Genomic DNA, 17,712 nt, shown 5'->3' on the forward strand with positions numbered 1-17,712 from the left:
GAAATATTCTGATAGATTACTCCCGCTGTACCTCTAGGTTGATTGTAAATAATTTTGTTCCCATACAGCAAAAAATGTTTTTTCTCATCCATTTTTGGCCCAATTTTGCAGCCTGAGATAATTCTGGAAAGGCTGAACATTTGTAGGCTATTGGCTATCTCAGGATAGATTGGTGTCTGTCTCTTTTTTGCACTCCCCACCACCTGGACCTCAGATGCTATTCCAACAAAAAAAAATGTCAAAATTAATATGTTGCTGCAAAGTTTTGGTTTCAACGAATTGGCATTTTTCTAATGAAAAATACTTAATCAAAAACTTCCCACTCAGCTCTACTCAAGAGATCCTGGTCTTATTGCTAATCTCACCCATATACAAAAGGTCTCTGAATTATTTATTGGATACTGCCATAATGCTTGTAGCATGCACAGAAAGTGGGACAAGCACAACACACAGAACAACAGGGATTGACTCAAATACCATTGGAGTTAATGGGACTCTTTGGCTACTTCTACAAGAGCCCCAAACTTCGAAATGGCCACGCAAATGGCCATTTCGAAGTTTACTAATGAAGCACTGAAATGCATATTCAGCGCTTCATTAGCATGCGGGCGGCCACAGCACTTCGAAATTGATGCGCCTCACCGCCGCGCGGCTCGTCCTGAGGGGGCTCCTTTTCGAAAGGACCCCGCCTACTTCAAAGTCCCCTTATTCCCATCAGCTCATGGGAATCAGGGGACTTCGAAGTTGGCGGGGTCCTTTCGAAAAGGAGCCCCCTCAGGACGAGCCACGTGGTGGCGAGGAGCATCAATTTCGAAGTGCCGCGGCCGCCCACATGTTAATGAAGTGCTGAATATGCATTTCAGCTCTTCATTAGTAAACTTCAAAATGGCCGTTTGCGTGGCCATTTCGAAGTTTGGAGCGCATGTAGACATGGCCTTTGTGTGACACCACTGGATGTAGATCAACTCTCATAAACATCAAGTCTTGTGGAGCCTTATAGACTAACAGATATGTTGGGGCATAAGCTTTCATGAGCAATGACCCCCTTCGTCAAATGCACGCAGGTCTTTGCCCATGAAAGCATATCTGTTACTCTGTAAAGTGCCACAGGACTTCTTGGTGTTTTTGAAGAAACAGACTAACTTGGCTACCTCTCTGATATTTAACTCCCATAAAAAAGGCCTTTACATAGAGCAGTCAGGAATTTTTGAGATTGGTGTGTGTTGGCAGACGTTCAGTAGGTCTGAAGAAGACTATCAAATCCCAAAGGAGAAGGCGTGCGGTTTATTCTGAAATCTTTGACATTAGAGATGTGTGTAAGATTAGCTTTCAGCACAGGAGAGCCCTGATTTCAGGAAGGGACTCAGAAGGCTACTGGAATGTACGTAAATGATTCCCATAATCTGCATTTCTGGGAAAATATCTGATATTAGCAAACCATGCTCATCTTGCAACTATGAGCTGCCCAGATTTTTCAGTGCACATACAAAAGTGTATGAGAACAACTTATGTTTCGTTAATTTTTATTGCATATGCAATCGTGTTACCTGTGCCTGCATTTTTACAAGTATAATTTTAAAAAAATCTGGAACTAAAATACTTAACACATCAAGTACTTAAATAGATCACCTAAAGGCAGGTACTGAATAATTAAAACTAAAGTGAAGTGCTAGTAGATACCCCACCCAGTTGTAACAATAAAAAGATTGAAAGTGATAGCTATAAAATAAGTGTTTAGTTTCAGAGTCCAACTTCATGCATTATAATTTATACAGGATATTAATATGCTGTTGAAAAAGGCCTGTGATGGCATAAAAGAGTTTTAAAATATGTTATTAGTAAGCATAAAGCACCTACTTGACTAAGCAATATGATTTATTCTAGTGCCAGCTATAATTGTGAAGTATGATACAGCAGCATCACTGTGAGGGGATAGACAAAGGAGATGGACTGGACTTTTGCATTGGATACTGCTTCACCAAAACAGACTGAAAGAATGCGCTGAATCTGTGCTTGGTTATTTGAACATGTAGGGTAATCTGCATTTTTAACAACTTAATTTCAATGTTGCTGATCTATTATGTCATGGTTCTGTTTTCCTTTGTACTTCAATCACAGATATCACTTACCTTAGTTATTGTTGTGAGAAACAAAGTGACTTGAGTTTACTCTCCACTGGAATACTTATTGTGTCCTGAATGCTACAATGTGCCTGATGTAGTATTTTAGAGTAGGTTAATGTAAATCTGACATAAACATATCACATAGTTTTGGCACCAGGATTCAATTTCATAGGTATAATCCATGAAGATTTATTTCGTTATATCCTCCACAGTTTTACATAAGGCCAAATCTACATATTTTGAGGGATAAGCAGGACTTAACATTTTGGTGGCAAATTTTCAAAGATTGAACTGCCCAAGTTCCAAAATTAAACTGACAAGCTTACACCTGCAATTTTTGCACAAATTGTGGAAGTATGATCAAATTGCCCTATCTAGAAAAGAATATGAATCTTTCTTTTGAAAACTTACTGTGTTGTTCCTCTAACATCAACTTGGCAAGTTTCCATGTTCGCATCATTCATATTGTTCCTGAAATCTCACTTCTGTAGCATCATCCACAAAAAATGCGTAATTTACAAAAAGCAGTAAACCCCCAAAATGGTTAATCTGAGAAACAATGTCATCATGTTTTCGTAAAACTACATTCTTTTACTTCTCCCTTCTTGAGAGAAAGTCCTGCCTTCTTTGAAGTCAATGACATTTTTGTCACAGACTTCTGTGGGATGGGACATCATCCCATCACATCATCACATGTGTCTATCCAGTCCACCATTCTATGTGGAGTCTTCACGGTAGTGATCTATCTTCAGTGTGTTTACCATACAATCCCTCTTGCATGTAAGTGCCATGAAGTAGCAACTGAACCAATGTACAAATTAAGGAGGGGGAATTAGGTTGGTTTGAATTTAATAGTTGGGAAAATAGGCTATCATTTACAGTCTTAAAGAATTACAAAAGCCTATTGAAAGGTGTGGATCTAGGAAGCATGGCAACAATTTTTTTTGGTGTTATAGGTTACAGTTCTTATTCATTGAATTTTATTTCTATGCTCACAGAAGCAAAATCAATAAAGTCAGCTGCTGAATTCTACTCTTGCTGAAGCCTGGGGGGATTGCCTTGCACTTAATACGTCTCAGATTTCAGCCTGGAAGCGGAGCCAGAACAACTGAAAGGATAATAAAGGTTAATAAGCAGGTCCCGAGAGTTGACTTCTGACCTTGCTGTAAAGATGATAATAACCCAACCATAACAAACTTAAAGAAATGAAGTAAGGCACTTTTTGTTAAAGGTTTTGCCTTCTATTATTACGTTTTCTTTTGCTATCTTTAGTGTAGTATGTAGCACAACCGCTCTTCCTTCAGTACCTAATGACTAGCGAGAGGCCAAAGCAAAGCTTGCAGTGTGATCCTGGGACACTCCTTTGAACTTTTTCTTGCATCCCAGTGAAAATCAGTTTTTTAATCATCCAGAATGGCAAAATACCTCCCATCTTTTCTTCTGTTGAAGAGACCTTAAGAGAAAATGATGGAGAAAGTCACATCTGAGTTTGCAAGATCTTTTCCACATTTCCTGTCAAATAATGTTGTATAGTTGCTTATATATTTCTAAGCATAGAGAATTCTCCTGTAAAGTATACAGGAACAAGTCAGAGTCTTCAGTGTTTTGGCATTGGCTTAGATCAACAATTTTCAGAATTTCTCCTAAATCCTTAAAATGATTACCTCTCCTACCTATTCGTCTTGGATCAACATAGGACACTGGGCCTATGTCTACACTTGCCCCCTTCTTCAAAGGGGGCATAGTAATCAGACTGATCAGAGAATACTAATAAAGTGCTGGGATGAATATGCAGCACCTCATTAGGCTAATTCTCCCCATGGCAACTTCAAAGTGTCAAACTTCAAAGTACCCATGCTACTTTGCAGTGCCCTAACTCCCCAAAATTTTGGGATATAAAGGCAGTTCAAAATAGTGCAGGCACTTCAATATGCCCATGGCTACACGGCATGCTGGCACTTCGAAGTTTGCCACTTAGAAGTTGCTGTGGGGAGAATTAGCCTAATGAAGTATTGCATATTCACCACTGCACTTCATTAGCATTCTTCCATTGGGCTGATTACCTTGCCCTCTTCTTCAAAGAAGGCGGCAAGTTTGGACATAGCCTGGTAGAGTGACAGAGGGGTTTTCCACTGAGATGCAAATTAAACTGAAACATATTTCAGATTCTAAATCATTCCTTCTTTCCCCAAACACATTATTTTCATCAGAATTTTTCACATTTGTCAAAACTAAAATTTGAAAGTGAAAATGTGTTTGTATGTCTGTTTTCTCAGTTTTCTTATAAAAATGTCCATTTTAAAAAAGCCATTTTTGTTTAAGAATAAGTTTTGACATAACTATGTCTGCAATTAATTTAGTTCTATGAGTCTTGTGGTCAAGATTATGATTGTGTGACACAATCATAACAACCTTGTTAGATACATTATATTAGCGTTTATCTTAGTGCTTGGTACAACTATGCCTGTAGCACTGTCTCATATAGAGATTTGACCCTACAGAAACTCATATTATAGTTCCCCCAAAAAGGGAGTAGGCCTAAGTGGAAGGATTTTTAGTTTACATCTGTTTTTACAGAAACATTGTATACATAGTTGAAGCTAAGCAAGATGTCAATGTAGATCCTCTTCACTATTAAATGAAAGTCACAATAATCCTGTGGTTAAACCACAGAAATGGAACTCAAGAAATGGAGACGGTTTCTGGCTCTGTCAGTGACTTCCTTTGCAATCTTGGGTAAGTCAACAGTTATGCACTTCAGACGGACTTCTTCTGTGCTTAAAGTTAATAATGTCCTTAAATCACTTGCTGAATTATGACCTTAATCTCACTGTACTTCTGCAAAGTAGTACTGTTATGGGTTCAGTCACAGTTATCCACTTCAACGAAGGATCCTGTGGCACCTTATAGACTAACAGAAAAGTTTTGAGCATGAGCTTTCATGAGCACAGACTCACTTCATCAGATGCAGCATCTGATGAAGTGAGTCTGTGCTCATGAAAGCTCACGCTCAAAACTTTTCTGTTAGTCTATAAGGTGCCACAGGACGCTTTGTTGCTGTTACAGATCCAGACTAACATGGCTACCCCTCCGATACTGTTATCCCCTTGACTCCATCACTTGATGTGCTAAAAATACCATAGATCCTGTCTACCTGCCCTCCTGGGGTGTCCCAACAGCCTGTCCTGCTGAGCCAGGCCCTGTGGTATCCTCCAGCACTAGCATAGATTTGGGACCACAGCCCACAAAAGAGACACAGAGCCTATCACACAAACTTCTTATATGCAATTTCTTACTAAAACAGTAGTTCCAAATTGAGCCTGATCCTTTCTCCTGTTCAGTCTTAGATGTTCCTAGCAGTCATCTTGGCTGGTGAGCAGGGTGTCCTGACATCAGCCCCTATTGTTTGGTTTCCCACCTTTATAGCTCCTTTGCCAAAGGCAGGAACACTTTGTGTTCAGTTTCAACTTTTTCATACTTCCAGTAGAAAAGTAAATCATACAAAATGAAGCACAGGATCAGGTGAACTGGCCAAAGTCTTTGCAGGATCAACCATAGCCCAGGTTAACAGGAAAAACTATTCACAGATTATTTACCTGAGTACTGGGCCATTAAGTTCCTTGAGTATTACTAATGGCTCTCACTTAGCACATCTGGATTAGTTAACAGGTTTATACTTCATATTTCTAACTTTAATACAGGATTGACATATAATCTTCTGAAAGTGCATAGTCTAACTTTTCTTATGATAGGTTACTAGAGGTATTTTGCATAAAGCCTCTTCCACTTATGTATATTCATAAACATATTTCCAGAAAGAATATGGAGTTCTATGTCAAAATAATACTTCTTTCTTCCACTCTCTGCATCTCTTTTGTATTTATAATGTAAGTCTTGGGACAGAGAATGTCTTGTTTTACTATGTGTGTAAGATTAGTTTCAGGGGAGTCCTGATTTCAGGAAGGGACTCAAAAGGCTACTGGAATATAAGTGAATGACTCCCATAACCTGTATTTCTGGGAAAATGTCTGACATTAGCAAACCACACACATCTTGCAACTATGATCTGCCCAGATTTTTCAGTGCTCATACAAAAGTGTATGTGAACAACTTTTGTTTCATTACCTTTATTGCATATGCAATCATGTTACCTGTGCCTGCATTTTTACAAGTATAATTTTAAAAAATCTGGAACTAAAATACTTAATTCATCTAGTACTTAAACAGACTAGCTAAAGCCAGGTGCTGAATAATTAAAACTGAAGTGAAGTGCCTCACCCAGCTGTAATAACAAAAAGATTGAAAGTGACAGCTATGAAGTAAATTTTCAAGTTCAGAGTCCAAACTGGTATGGTAATTTGCATGTAAAACTCCTGTTTCTTGCAACCTCTTTCAACATCACATTTCTCTGAGAAATGGCTTTTATTACCATACAAGATTAAGAACAAATAAACAAAGTAGCATGATGTGTAAACTGCTGAAGAACCTGCTGATGGGACAACCTGCTTCTTTTGGTTCTCTCTTTGTTGCTGGTAGCCTCTTGATTTCTTCCAGCATGAAAATCCTAAGGGCCCAACTGTTTTCAGTGCCTGTCATTCCCTCCTCCCCTTCTTTAAATGAAAGGGTTTTTTTTTTAAAGTGAATTAAGTAATATTTGGTAAATGGAGGTGCAGTCAGGAGCTCATTGGCGACTTGCCAACCCATTAGTGAGTTAATTCAGATTAGGCTCCAGTAGGATCCCGTTATGCCTCCCAAACCAGACTCTAGCAGGCAGGGCCCCTTACCTTGGGCCTTCCTGTCCAGATGCAACAGCAACGAGGGATAAAAGAAGCAGAACCATGCCTGCCAGGGCTATTGCCTATCTCAGGTAACAGCAAGGACTTCCCCAATAATAGTCAAGAGCAGTGGAAAAGTCAAAGGCTCAGCCAAATACTCTCCGGTACCTGCAAACAGTGTGACCAGCAGACTGCTTTTTAATTTGAACTCTAACATTTTTTGCTGAGTCGTAACAGAGAGGTAACCATGTTAGTCTGTATTCTAACAAAACTAACCAGCTGTCATGTAGCACTTTAAAGACTAACCAAATACTTTATTTGGTGATGAGCTTTTGTGGGGCAGACCCACTTCTTAAGATCTGGAGATAGTGCTGTACCAGAAATGGCATGATGGTTTTATTACACAGAGATCCACAAGGATTGAACTAAAAATGGACACATCAGATACATAGGACTGAAGGGCAGGGAGGGGAGAGAATTACCAAGTGTCCTGCCTGAAATCACTATGAATATCAAAGGTGGGGAAGCTGCCTTTGTAATGCATGAAGTAATTGCTTTCTCTATTAAGACCTAGTCTTCCTTGCTTCTGTCCCTCCCTTCTGTCCTGTGAATCTGATTTGTCAGTTTTTATTTCAATTTTTTTTTGGATCTCTGTGTTATAAAACCATCAGTGAGGTACTGGAAATGGGATATCCCCAGCTCTGAATAAGTGGGTCTGCCCCATGAAAGCTCATCACCTAACATTATTTTGGTAGTCTTTAAAGTGCTATATGACTGCTTTATCGTTTGCTAAGGTGCATCTCCCCAGCTTCCTTCAAACCATAAACAATTACACTGGGTCCATTAGAATGTTTTCTCAAACATAAAAAATATACTGCAAAAGGGGCAAAAAAAGGGTTACACCACACACGAATATCAACTGTGACAGCACTGATTGGCATGTGTTGTCAGCTGGAGATAAGCTGAATCCGACAGATTGCACAGATATTCAGTTGTGCTGAAAATACCATTTAGTTCATCTAGCCGACACAGTAAACTCAATTCCTGTACCTATTATTAACTCACGCTATAAATGAACAAAGCATGTGATGTATTTAAATATTTGCTTATGCAACTTGTTACGATGGGGGCAGGATACATCTTGTTCAAATTATTTACAAATTCAGCAGCGGAAAGAAATAAACAATCGACCTACAAAAATAGATGCCTTCTTAGATATTATATTTTTCCTACCAAAGCAGACATCATTCAGCAATCACATTAAGCTATTTGTACTATCCATGTGCCTCATCTTTTTGTTCTGTGGCTTTCATTGCATATGAACCTACTCTGTAGTCCATCAGTCCTTTTGGCTGCAACACTGTGGCTATACCCACACTACTGTTCACTTTCAGAAGGGGCATGAATATTCAGTGCCTCATTTGTATAATGGTGGCATCTCAGCCCAGCAAAAACACTGATTTCGAAATAAAAATAGCTGTGTGGCCAGGGTTCCTTCAAAAGGGTGCCCTGAAGGAACCCCAGCTACACAGCTGTTTTTATTTTTAAGTCAGCACTTGTGATGGGCAGGCTGGCTACCGTTATGCAAATGCGATGATGAATATTCATATCAGCACCTCATTTGCATTTTCAAATGGTTGCGATTCACATGCCCTTTCCAAAAGGGAGGGGTAGTGCAGCCACAGCCTATGTTGGACTGCTGCATGCCATAACTTTGTGGCCAAAACAACAAGCGGACCCAGAACCTTCAGCCCTGCATTATAGGCACTTTGATGTTGTATGCAATAGAATTACCTGATGCAACACACTGGAGTTCATGTATGGCTCATTATCCACCACAACCACAAATCTTTTTCAGAGTTACTGGTTCCAAGAATAGAGTTCCCTTCCTGTAATTTTGGCCAACATTATTTGTTCAGAGATGTTTACATTTACCCATATTAAAATAAAGTTTGCTTGCACCCAGTTTACCAAGTAAATCAGATCATTCTGAAAGCGTGACCTGTGTCCTCTTTAATATTTATAACTCCCCCAAGTTGTGACCTCTGCAAATTCTATCAGTGCAGATTTTGTGTTTTCATCCAGGTCCTTGATAAAAATGTTAAATAGTATAGCCGTGTCTACATGTGCACGCTACTTCGAAGTAGCGGCACTAACTTCGAAATAACGCCCGTCACGGCTACACGCGTCGGGCGCTATTTCGAAGTTAACGTCGACGTTAGGCAGCGAGACGTCGAAGTCACTATCCTCATCAGGAGATGGGGATAGCGCCCTACATCGACGTTGAACGTCGAAGTAGGGACCGTGTAGTCATTGCGCGTCCCACAACTTTGAAATAGCGGGATCTGCAATGGCGGCCATCAGCTGAGGGGTTGAGAGATGCTCTCTCTCCAGCCCCTGTGGGGCTCTATGGTCACCGTGGGCAGCAGCCCTTAGCCCAGGGCTTCTGGCTGCTGCTGCGGCAGCTGGGGATCCATGCTGCAGGCACAGGGTCTGCAACCAGTTGTCGGCTCTGTGGATCTTGTGTTGTTTAGTGCAACTGTGTCTGGGAGGGGCCCTTTAAGGGAGCGGCTTGCTGTTGAGTCCGCCCTGTGATCCTGTCTGCAGCTGTGCCTGGCACCCTTATTTCGATGTGTGCTACTTTGGCGTGTAGATGTTCCCTCGCAGCGCCTATTTCGATGTGGTGCTGCGCAACGTCGATGTTGAACATCGACGTTGCCAGCCCTGGAGGACGTGTAGACGTTATTCATCGAGATAGACTATTTCGATGTCGCTACATCGAAATAAGCTATTTCGATGTAGGCTTCATGTGTAGACGTAGCCTATATAGCCATGACCTGATCCTTGCAGGACCCCACTGGAAAAATATCTGCAAAATTGCAATTCCCTAGTCACTGTTACATTCTGAGAACTATCAATTAGTTTTTAATGTGTGCTAAGTTAATTTTATCTTTCTAGTGTTTTAATCAAAATGTTGTGCTGTACCAAGCAAATGGCTTACAGAAGTTTAAGTATATTATGTCAATACTATTACCTTTGCCAGCCAAATATAATACTATCTGAAAAAATCTAATTAGTTTGATAAGCTCTATTTTCATAAGCCCATGTTCATTGATATTAATATTACCCTCTTCAATTCTTTATTAATCTAATTCATATTAGCCATTGTACTATCTTGGCTGGGATTGATGACAGACATAATATCCTTGTTATCCTGCCCCTGCCACCCTTACCACCCCCGCTGACCCTGCGGTCCTCCTACTGCCTGAACTCCCACTGGCCATTATGCTAGGCTTTTCCCACTGGATCATGGCGATGGTGGGCACTCCCGTGCCAGCCCCCCTGCCCTCCTGGCCCCCAGACTCCCTGCCCCCAGTCCCCGTTTCTCCACTGCCAAGCCTGAGTCCATTGCACCCCTCCCACAGCCAAACCTCCCTGTGATCCTGGCTCCATTCCTGCCCCAACAGGGACCCTGAAGCTAGGGCAGTAGGGGATCCAACAGCCACCATGGCTCACAGCCACCATGGCTCGCAGCTCCCCCAACCTCCACAAAGGATTGAGGTCCCTGTCCCCTCTCCCAAGCCCCCCTCCAGGTTCACATGCCCCACGCCCATCCCAAATCCTCCATATATAGTCACCACTATTCACAACTGTAAATAGTTATTTGCATAGTTTTCATTTTCCAAAAAGATTCATATTGTTAAGTAAACAGTTTATTTTTTCAGCACCCTGGTGCCCCTCATTATTGGTAGGGGAACAATGTGGAGTGAGTGGGTGGGAGGGGTTGTGGTGCGGATGGCATGAGACTGCAGGCCAGGGGACACTGCAGAGGGTGCCCAGGGGAGGGTCATTGGGGCCCACAGGTGAACCTATCCCAGAGGGCCTCCCATATCAGCACCCTGTCATGGTGGGCATGGTGGTCAGGGGCCATGGCTGGCTCTTTGTACCTGGGGCTGGCTTTGGCAATCCACTCTGGGAAGGAGGTCTCCTCCTTGTCCTCTATGATGTTGTGGAGGGCACAACATGACCCCACAATCTGGGAGACCTTGTGCATCCTGACGTCCAGGTGCATGAAGAGGCATCTGAACCGCACCTTCAGGCAGCCAAAGGCACACTCAATGGGGTAATGTGCCCAGCTGAGGCATCTGTTGAACAGCTCCTGGGGGATGGGGTGGGTGCAGGTGGCCTGTGTATGGCTGCATGAGCCAGGGCTACATAGGTAGGCCATGTCCACCACCATTCACAAAGGTATGGTGATGTCCACAACCTTGAGCTCCCACTGGGGGATGTGGGCCTCACCTCCATTCTCCATCAGAGGATGGAGTTGCAGAAGACCTGCTTAGTTTGGGCCCAGCCTGACCAGCCCATTTAAATGGCCATAAAACATCTCCTATGGTCCGCTGGGGCCTGAAGCATGACCGAGTGGTAGCCTTCCCTATTAAAATATCAGGCCATGCTGTGGTCCAGGGCACGGATGGCAACCTTGGTGACAGCGATAACACTGAAGCAGTGGGGGAAGCTGAGGACTGATAACCTGGCAATGGCCGTGTCCAGATGCCAGACCTGGCTGACTTTCCAGACCAGCAGCAGGTTGATTGACTTTACAACCTTTAGGGAATGGAGAGCAGACATACTCATGAGTGCATGAAGGGGTGCCTCTGGCCCTGGCAGGCTCCCTTGCTTCTTTCCAGCCCTCTTCTCCCTTCCCCCCAGGGCCTTGAGGGGCTGGCCTCCTTGGCCCCAGCAGGAAGTCTCTCCAACCAGAGGAGTTGGAGGTCGGCCACCGAGATGGTAGCCAGCAGCCCAACCAGGGTATGGATGCAGTGCCAGCCTAGAAGCTGCTGTAGATCCATAGCTGTGACCTAACAACTTATGGGCCCTGCACTGCCTCTCTTTCACTTTGGTCAGCTCAACAGGCCTCTGAGTGTGCAGGAAAGGGGTGTTTGGGAGGGGCCCTTTAAGGAACTTGTGGCCAGAGTTCCCTGTAGGGCTTGCCAGCCATACAACCCTGTCCATGGCTTTTCCTAGCCTGTTCTTTTGAAAGAGTGGCCATGGCTGTGTGGCTGCTGTCTTTCAAAAGAGTGGATCAGTTTTTTGATCCGGTTATTTTATGTGGTCACGGTTTCTTGGAAGAAGTGTTTTCGGAAGAGATCATCCAAAAGAGCTCCTTTCAAAGGACCGCTGTAGTGTAGCCTTAGCCAGAGTTTTTGAATGGGATCTGGAAGGCATGACTTGGTTATATGAAAAGATTAAGTATAAAAATTTGATCTAAGAATGAATAATAGGTTGAATATCAGAAAATATTTACCACAAAGCATTCTTTTTGAGGGGAAAGAACATTCAAGAATGCAGTATATGGCCTTTTTTTGGCACTTTGGCAGCATGTGAATGTAAAAGAAGATGAAATGAAATATGAAACAATAACTAATTTTCATAATTACACTAATAAATATATTTTAAAATTGAATGGGATCTGATTCCTGGCCAGAGGTCATATTAAATTCGTATCTTTGATCCTACAGCTTGATCTGCATGACTGTTGTTCTTGCCTGCTGTCTCAGGACTTCCTTTGTATTTCTGTCTTGACCACTTTGATTCCATTTATCTGGAATCTTAATGGTGTTTCCCACAAGTCAGAGTAAGATTTAGTGGTTTTGTAATTAATTTTATTTAATTCTTGTTTAAATGAAAAAAAGAAATAAAAACAAACAATCTTTAATGTGAAGCACGGAAAGTAGAAACCCAGGAGACAGAGATGCCTCTGGAAGTGATGTACCATGGGCATCTTTCCTAAATTAATGGAAGTGGTAGACTCTAAATTAGGAGCAGAACAGATGCCACTGACATTTTTATCTCCTGTAAGTAGGAAAAAATAATTGATATGTTCTGTTTTAGGATTTCACTTTTTGGTTTCAACACAAGCGCTATTTTGACTGTTTGGTGACTATTACAAGAACCCATCTTTTCGTTTTTGTGTTTGCTTTTCTTTTACTAATATAAATTACAGGCTCAGGCTCGTTAACTTGGTCTCTTACAACAAACACACGGAAAGCAGATTGTGCCTAAATTTGGCCAGAAACCTCTGCTTACAGGGGACGGTCCCTACCTGAATATATTCTTCCTCAATCCTGTCTCTTACCATTCCTGCTTTTGAACTCCTATATTTATTTTTCTGAAGTCATTACTGTCATAAATGCAAATATCATCCTCCTAAGACTCTAGATCTGTTGAATTCTATCACACATATCTGGGTTCAGCTCAGGCTACTTGAATGCAACCAGATAAAGACGGCACTGACATTTTACTTAACATCTGCTTACTCATCTCTACAAAGACATCTCCATAATATATCTAGAACAAAACATTGAATGTGGAATTTTAAAATTTCTTATTTAATATGTAGTCAATAGTCACCTGCAAAAGTACAATCTTGTTCTTTAAGAGTAAGGTCTATCATGCAGACTATGAGTATCTGGTATTTTGTATACTGTGCCAGCTTCAGCTTATGTGATTAAATGTTTAGAGCAAACCTCTACAGCCTAATTGCTTTCCATCTGCTGAGTTGACCTAAGGAAACCTTTAGGAGTTATTGGTTTTGGTGTTGGGGAGGGGGGGTGTTGTTAATCCTGTTTGCTATTAGATTTTGTAAAAAAAAAAAAATTGTTATATTGCCATCATACTACAAACATAAATGGGCAACATTAGCATCATGCTGTCAAAGCTGATGCTAAGCAATATGTACTTCTACTACTACTACTTACCCTTGTACTCTGTGTGGAGCATAGGTCATCTACAAGTCTCCTCCACTTCACTCTGTCTTGGGACAAAACTTCTAGCTGGCTCCAAGAATACTCCAGTTGTCCTTCAGTCTCAGTAGACCTTCTGCACATTGTCCAAGGTCTTCGTCTTTTGTGTTTTCCTTTCAGGTTCCATGTGAAAGCTTGACGGACTATGCTGGACGACGGTTTTCTGAAAGTGTGGCACAGCCATCTCCACTTTCTTCTCTTGATTTCAATGTCAGTTGAAACCTAACTAACTTAACTTGAGCAATATGTAAATAGGCTATTAAAGCAACACAATCCAATCAAAAATATAAGGTTATATTCATGTAATTCTAAAACCCGAGGTTTTTGAGATGCATATAGTACTCAGTACAATTAAACTCAACAGTGCATCTGTCTCTGAGCCTCTGAAAGGAAAACAAATAAATGATGATTGCCCAATGGTTGAGATTCCAACCAATAGGGACTTGTGTATGTGCAAATTACCCAAATGTTATGTGAATTGCCAATAATCACACAGGATGTCTCTGGGAGACCAAGGAATAGAATTTGCATTTTCTTAGTCCTAGGCTAGCTCCATAACTATTGGATTATCCCTCCAGTTACACTGACAATGTACTGACACTTACATATGCAGCACTCCTGAATGAAGCACATCCCCAACATTATAAGGAAAATGAGTCATGTATCTTCTACAGCATAAACCCCAGGCAAAATATATGGAGCAATCAGCTTGATTTTGTCTGATGAAACACTAGCATGTTAAATTGCAGAGAACCACTGCTGAAGATAAAAAGTGTTTTCTGGCTCTCCTGTCTTGGGCACAGTATGTTGTGACTATAAAATATTTTTAAATTCTGCATTTTTCAAGTAGTAGAGTTTAAATTAATAAGAAAGAAAATAAGAGCTGAAAAGTTTTTTTTCCCCCTCTGGTCTCTGTTACCGTGTTAGGTCAACATTTAACGATACACACTCCCTCCATCAGCATTTATGCAATTTCATGTTTTCCCATGTTACAATATTGTAAATTCATTCTGTGGGAACAGGGAGTGGGAGCTGTATTTTCATGTCATAAGTACTTGTCTTTATGCTGAGCTTTCCTATTTTGTAGGTTTCTGCTATTGTGTGCATGTGTTGGCGGGAGAAGGAATAATTATACTTACTCCCACGCAGCCATATTTCTCGAGTTTAATAGAAAGATGACACGCACTAGAGCTATGCCTAGACTGCAGGCTTCTGTCGACAAAACGTCTGTTGGCAGAAGTTTTGCTGAGAGAGCGCATGTCCAGACTGCCAATCTGTTGGCAGAGATCTGCCAGTTGGGAGCATTCTGTTGGCATCCCTGTACACCTCGTTTCATGAGGAAGAAGGGCTGTCTCACCAGAGGGGATTTTTCCTGACATTTGGATGGCCCAAATGTCAGAAAAGCCTCTCCCAACACAACAATTGGCAAAAGGTATACAAATGTGTTGTGTAATTTGTGTGTCTCATGCTGGCAGTTCTTGGCAAGCTAGACATAGCCAAAGTGGCACACTTTGATCAAAGAAAGGTGTAAGGATTTGAAACCTTCTAAAAAAGTTTCTCTGCCAGCCATTTGCTCATAATATTTCCAGCCTAGCAGCATTTATTTACCAGCCGTCCGTTTCCTAGCTGACCTGCCCTTGAATGTTCCAGCAGACTGGTGAGAAGCCCGTCAAAACTAGCTATTCCTCCTTTGGAAGGGTACTGCCACTGGCAAATTCCAGATTCCTCTCTACTTCAATGAAGCAGAAAATTGGCTACTCCAGTATGGTGGCTTCTGGTGACAACTGGAACTGTAGTCTTTCCCCTGACTTCTTTGCCACCAGTGGCCACTAAATAGTAAGCTCTTTCATATCCAGCAGCCCCAGGACTGGGAGGTTGCTGGATATTCAAATATTCTGGATAATAGAGAGATATACCTAGCAATGCATAACACTAAAGAACAACAAGATTAGATATTAAGAAACAAACAAAAATGCATGCAGAGTACTTTATTTACTAACAACAACAGTGTTGTACACTGTAAACTAATAGTGTATTTGCTGTATTTATTTGTATTTACAATATAATATGTCACTATACTGTACTTATGCATTTACAAATACAATATATTTCACTATACTGTACTTATGGAAAACATAATGAAAATTTACTTATGGTTAACATGCCAGTTATTGAAGAGTTGATATAGATAGAACGCTGGATATTAAAGAGTTTACCTTACAGTCACCATGAAGATTTTCCTCATTAGTCTGGATCATTATGCTGTGTTCACAATAAGACAGTTCCAAATTCAGAGGAAGAGTACACAGTGTAAGTAGCTGCAACTCTATTGAGGCTAACAGAGTTGAAATCAGGAGTTGTTTTGTATTAACAAGGACAATTGAAGCAGAGAATTTTGTATCATGAGCATCCTGGAGACTTATCTTTGTATGCCCTTTCATTTTTCTTCTATTGCTCATACTTCATCAGTATAGCTACTGTACCGTATTACTGCCCCACATTTGTTAGGCTGCTGAATTCAAAGTGGCCTCAGCAAATGACAAAATGGCCGTGTCTACACGTGCCCCAAACTTCGAAATGGCCACGCAAATGGCCATTTCGAAGTTTACTAATGAAGCGCTGAAATGCATATTCAGTGCTTCATTAGCATGCGGGCGGCAGCGGCGCTTCGAAATTGACGCTCCTCGCCGCCGCGCGTCGCGTCCAGATGGCGCTCCTTTTCAAAAGGACCCTGCCTACTTCAAAGTCCCCTTATTCCCATCAGCTCATGGGAATAAGAGGACTTCGAAGTAGGTGGCGTCCTTTTGAAAAGGAGCCCCGTCTGGACGCGCCGCACGGTGGCGAGGAGCGTCAATTTCGAAGCGCTGCTGCCGCCCGCATGCTAATGAAGCGCTGAATGTGCATTTCAGCGCTTCATTAGTAAACTTCAAAATGGCCATTTGCGTGGCCATTTTGAAGTTTGGGGCACGTGTAGACGTAGCCTATTTCTTTCAACAGGATGCTGCAGAAGGCACTGTGCAATAGAAACTTGGAGTCCTGAATGCCTGCAAACTTTCAGCTATCTGAGTAAACAGAGGAAGAAGCATGGAGTCTGCAGAAAAGCAATTACTTGAATATTTTGTGTTAGTCCTTGAAGCTCTGAAATTATATTTTCAAGCAGAATCCATTAGGGTGTAAAATCAATGTTATGGCCATTCTGTCATAACACCAGTACTTAGAAAGCTCGGTGAGTGCTGAAATGTATAATCAAATGGATTCCTGTAAGTAAAGAACCTCTTTTAATGAGATTTAAAAGGCAGCTGAAGTGTTATTATGAAAAAATAATTAATTATTTTTTTCTGAGCTGTGCACTTCCATTTGTGAAGGCATGGGGCTGGCAATATGTAGTAGGCATCCTTCAGTCTGCATAGACTATGGATCGTGCCCTTTAAAGTTTCAACTGAGGACTTCATTTACAGTGTCTATTGTGGCAATATGACACTGATTCTATGATATTGACAACCACTAAGTGACTCAAGGAGCTCCAATTATTTAAAAACTTTGAGAAAATATTACACCACATTGTTGCATTCCTTGTCAAAAGGAATATTAAGCAATGCACCATATGGCTGTGTGTACATGGGAGCCCACCAATGAAAGGCCAAAATCGAAAGCTAGGAATCGAAATCCAGGCTTTCGAAAGCGTGTGACCCTGGACATGGAGATAGTGGATTCCGTGACCCACCTGGTGTGCCTGGTCACCACTGCTTCCTCCATCCTCCTCAGGAGACAGAGCAATCCCTCTGGGGACATGGACCCCCCACCAGCCTGCACCCCGTCCCCTGGCACTCTGGTGCCTGTGGAACCACCCCAGCAATTCAGAATGCTGGGAGCAGCTGATGCTGGGGAAATGGGATGATGCCATATGGCAGCAGAAATTCTTCATGAGCTGGGACACCTTCCATGAGCTCTGCCACTGGCTGGCCCCCACACTGAAGCACCAGGACAGCACCATGTGGCCCACACTGC

This window comes from Carettochelys insculpta, chromosome 5 (assembly GCF_033958435.1).
Source record: "Carettochelys insculpta isolate YL-2023 chromosome 5, ASM3395843v1, whole genome shotgun sequence".
Classification (NCBI taxonomy): domain Eukaryota; kingdom Metazoa; phylum Chordata; order Testudines; family Carettochelyidae; genus Carettochelys; species Carettochelys insculpta.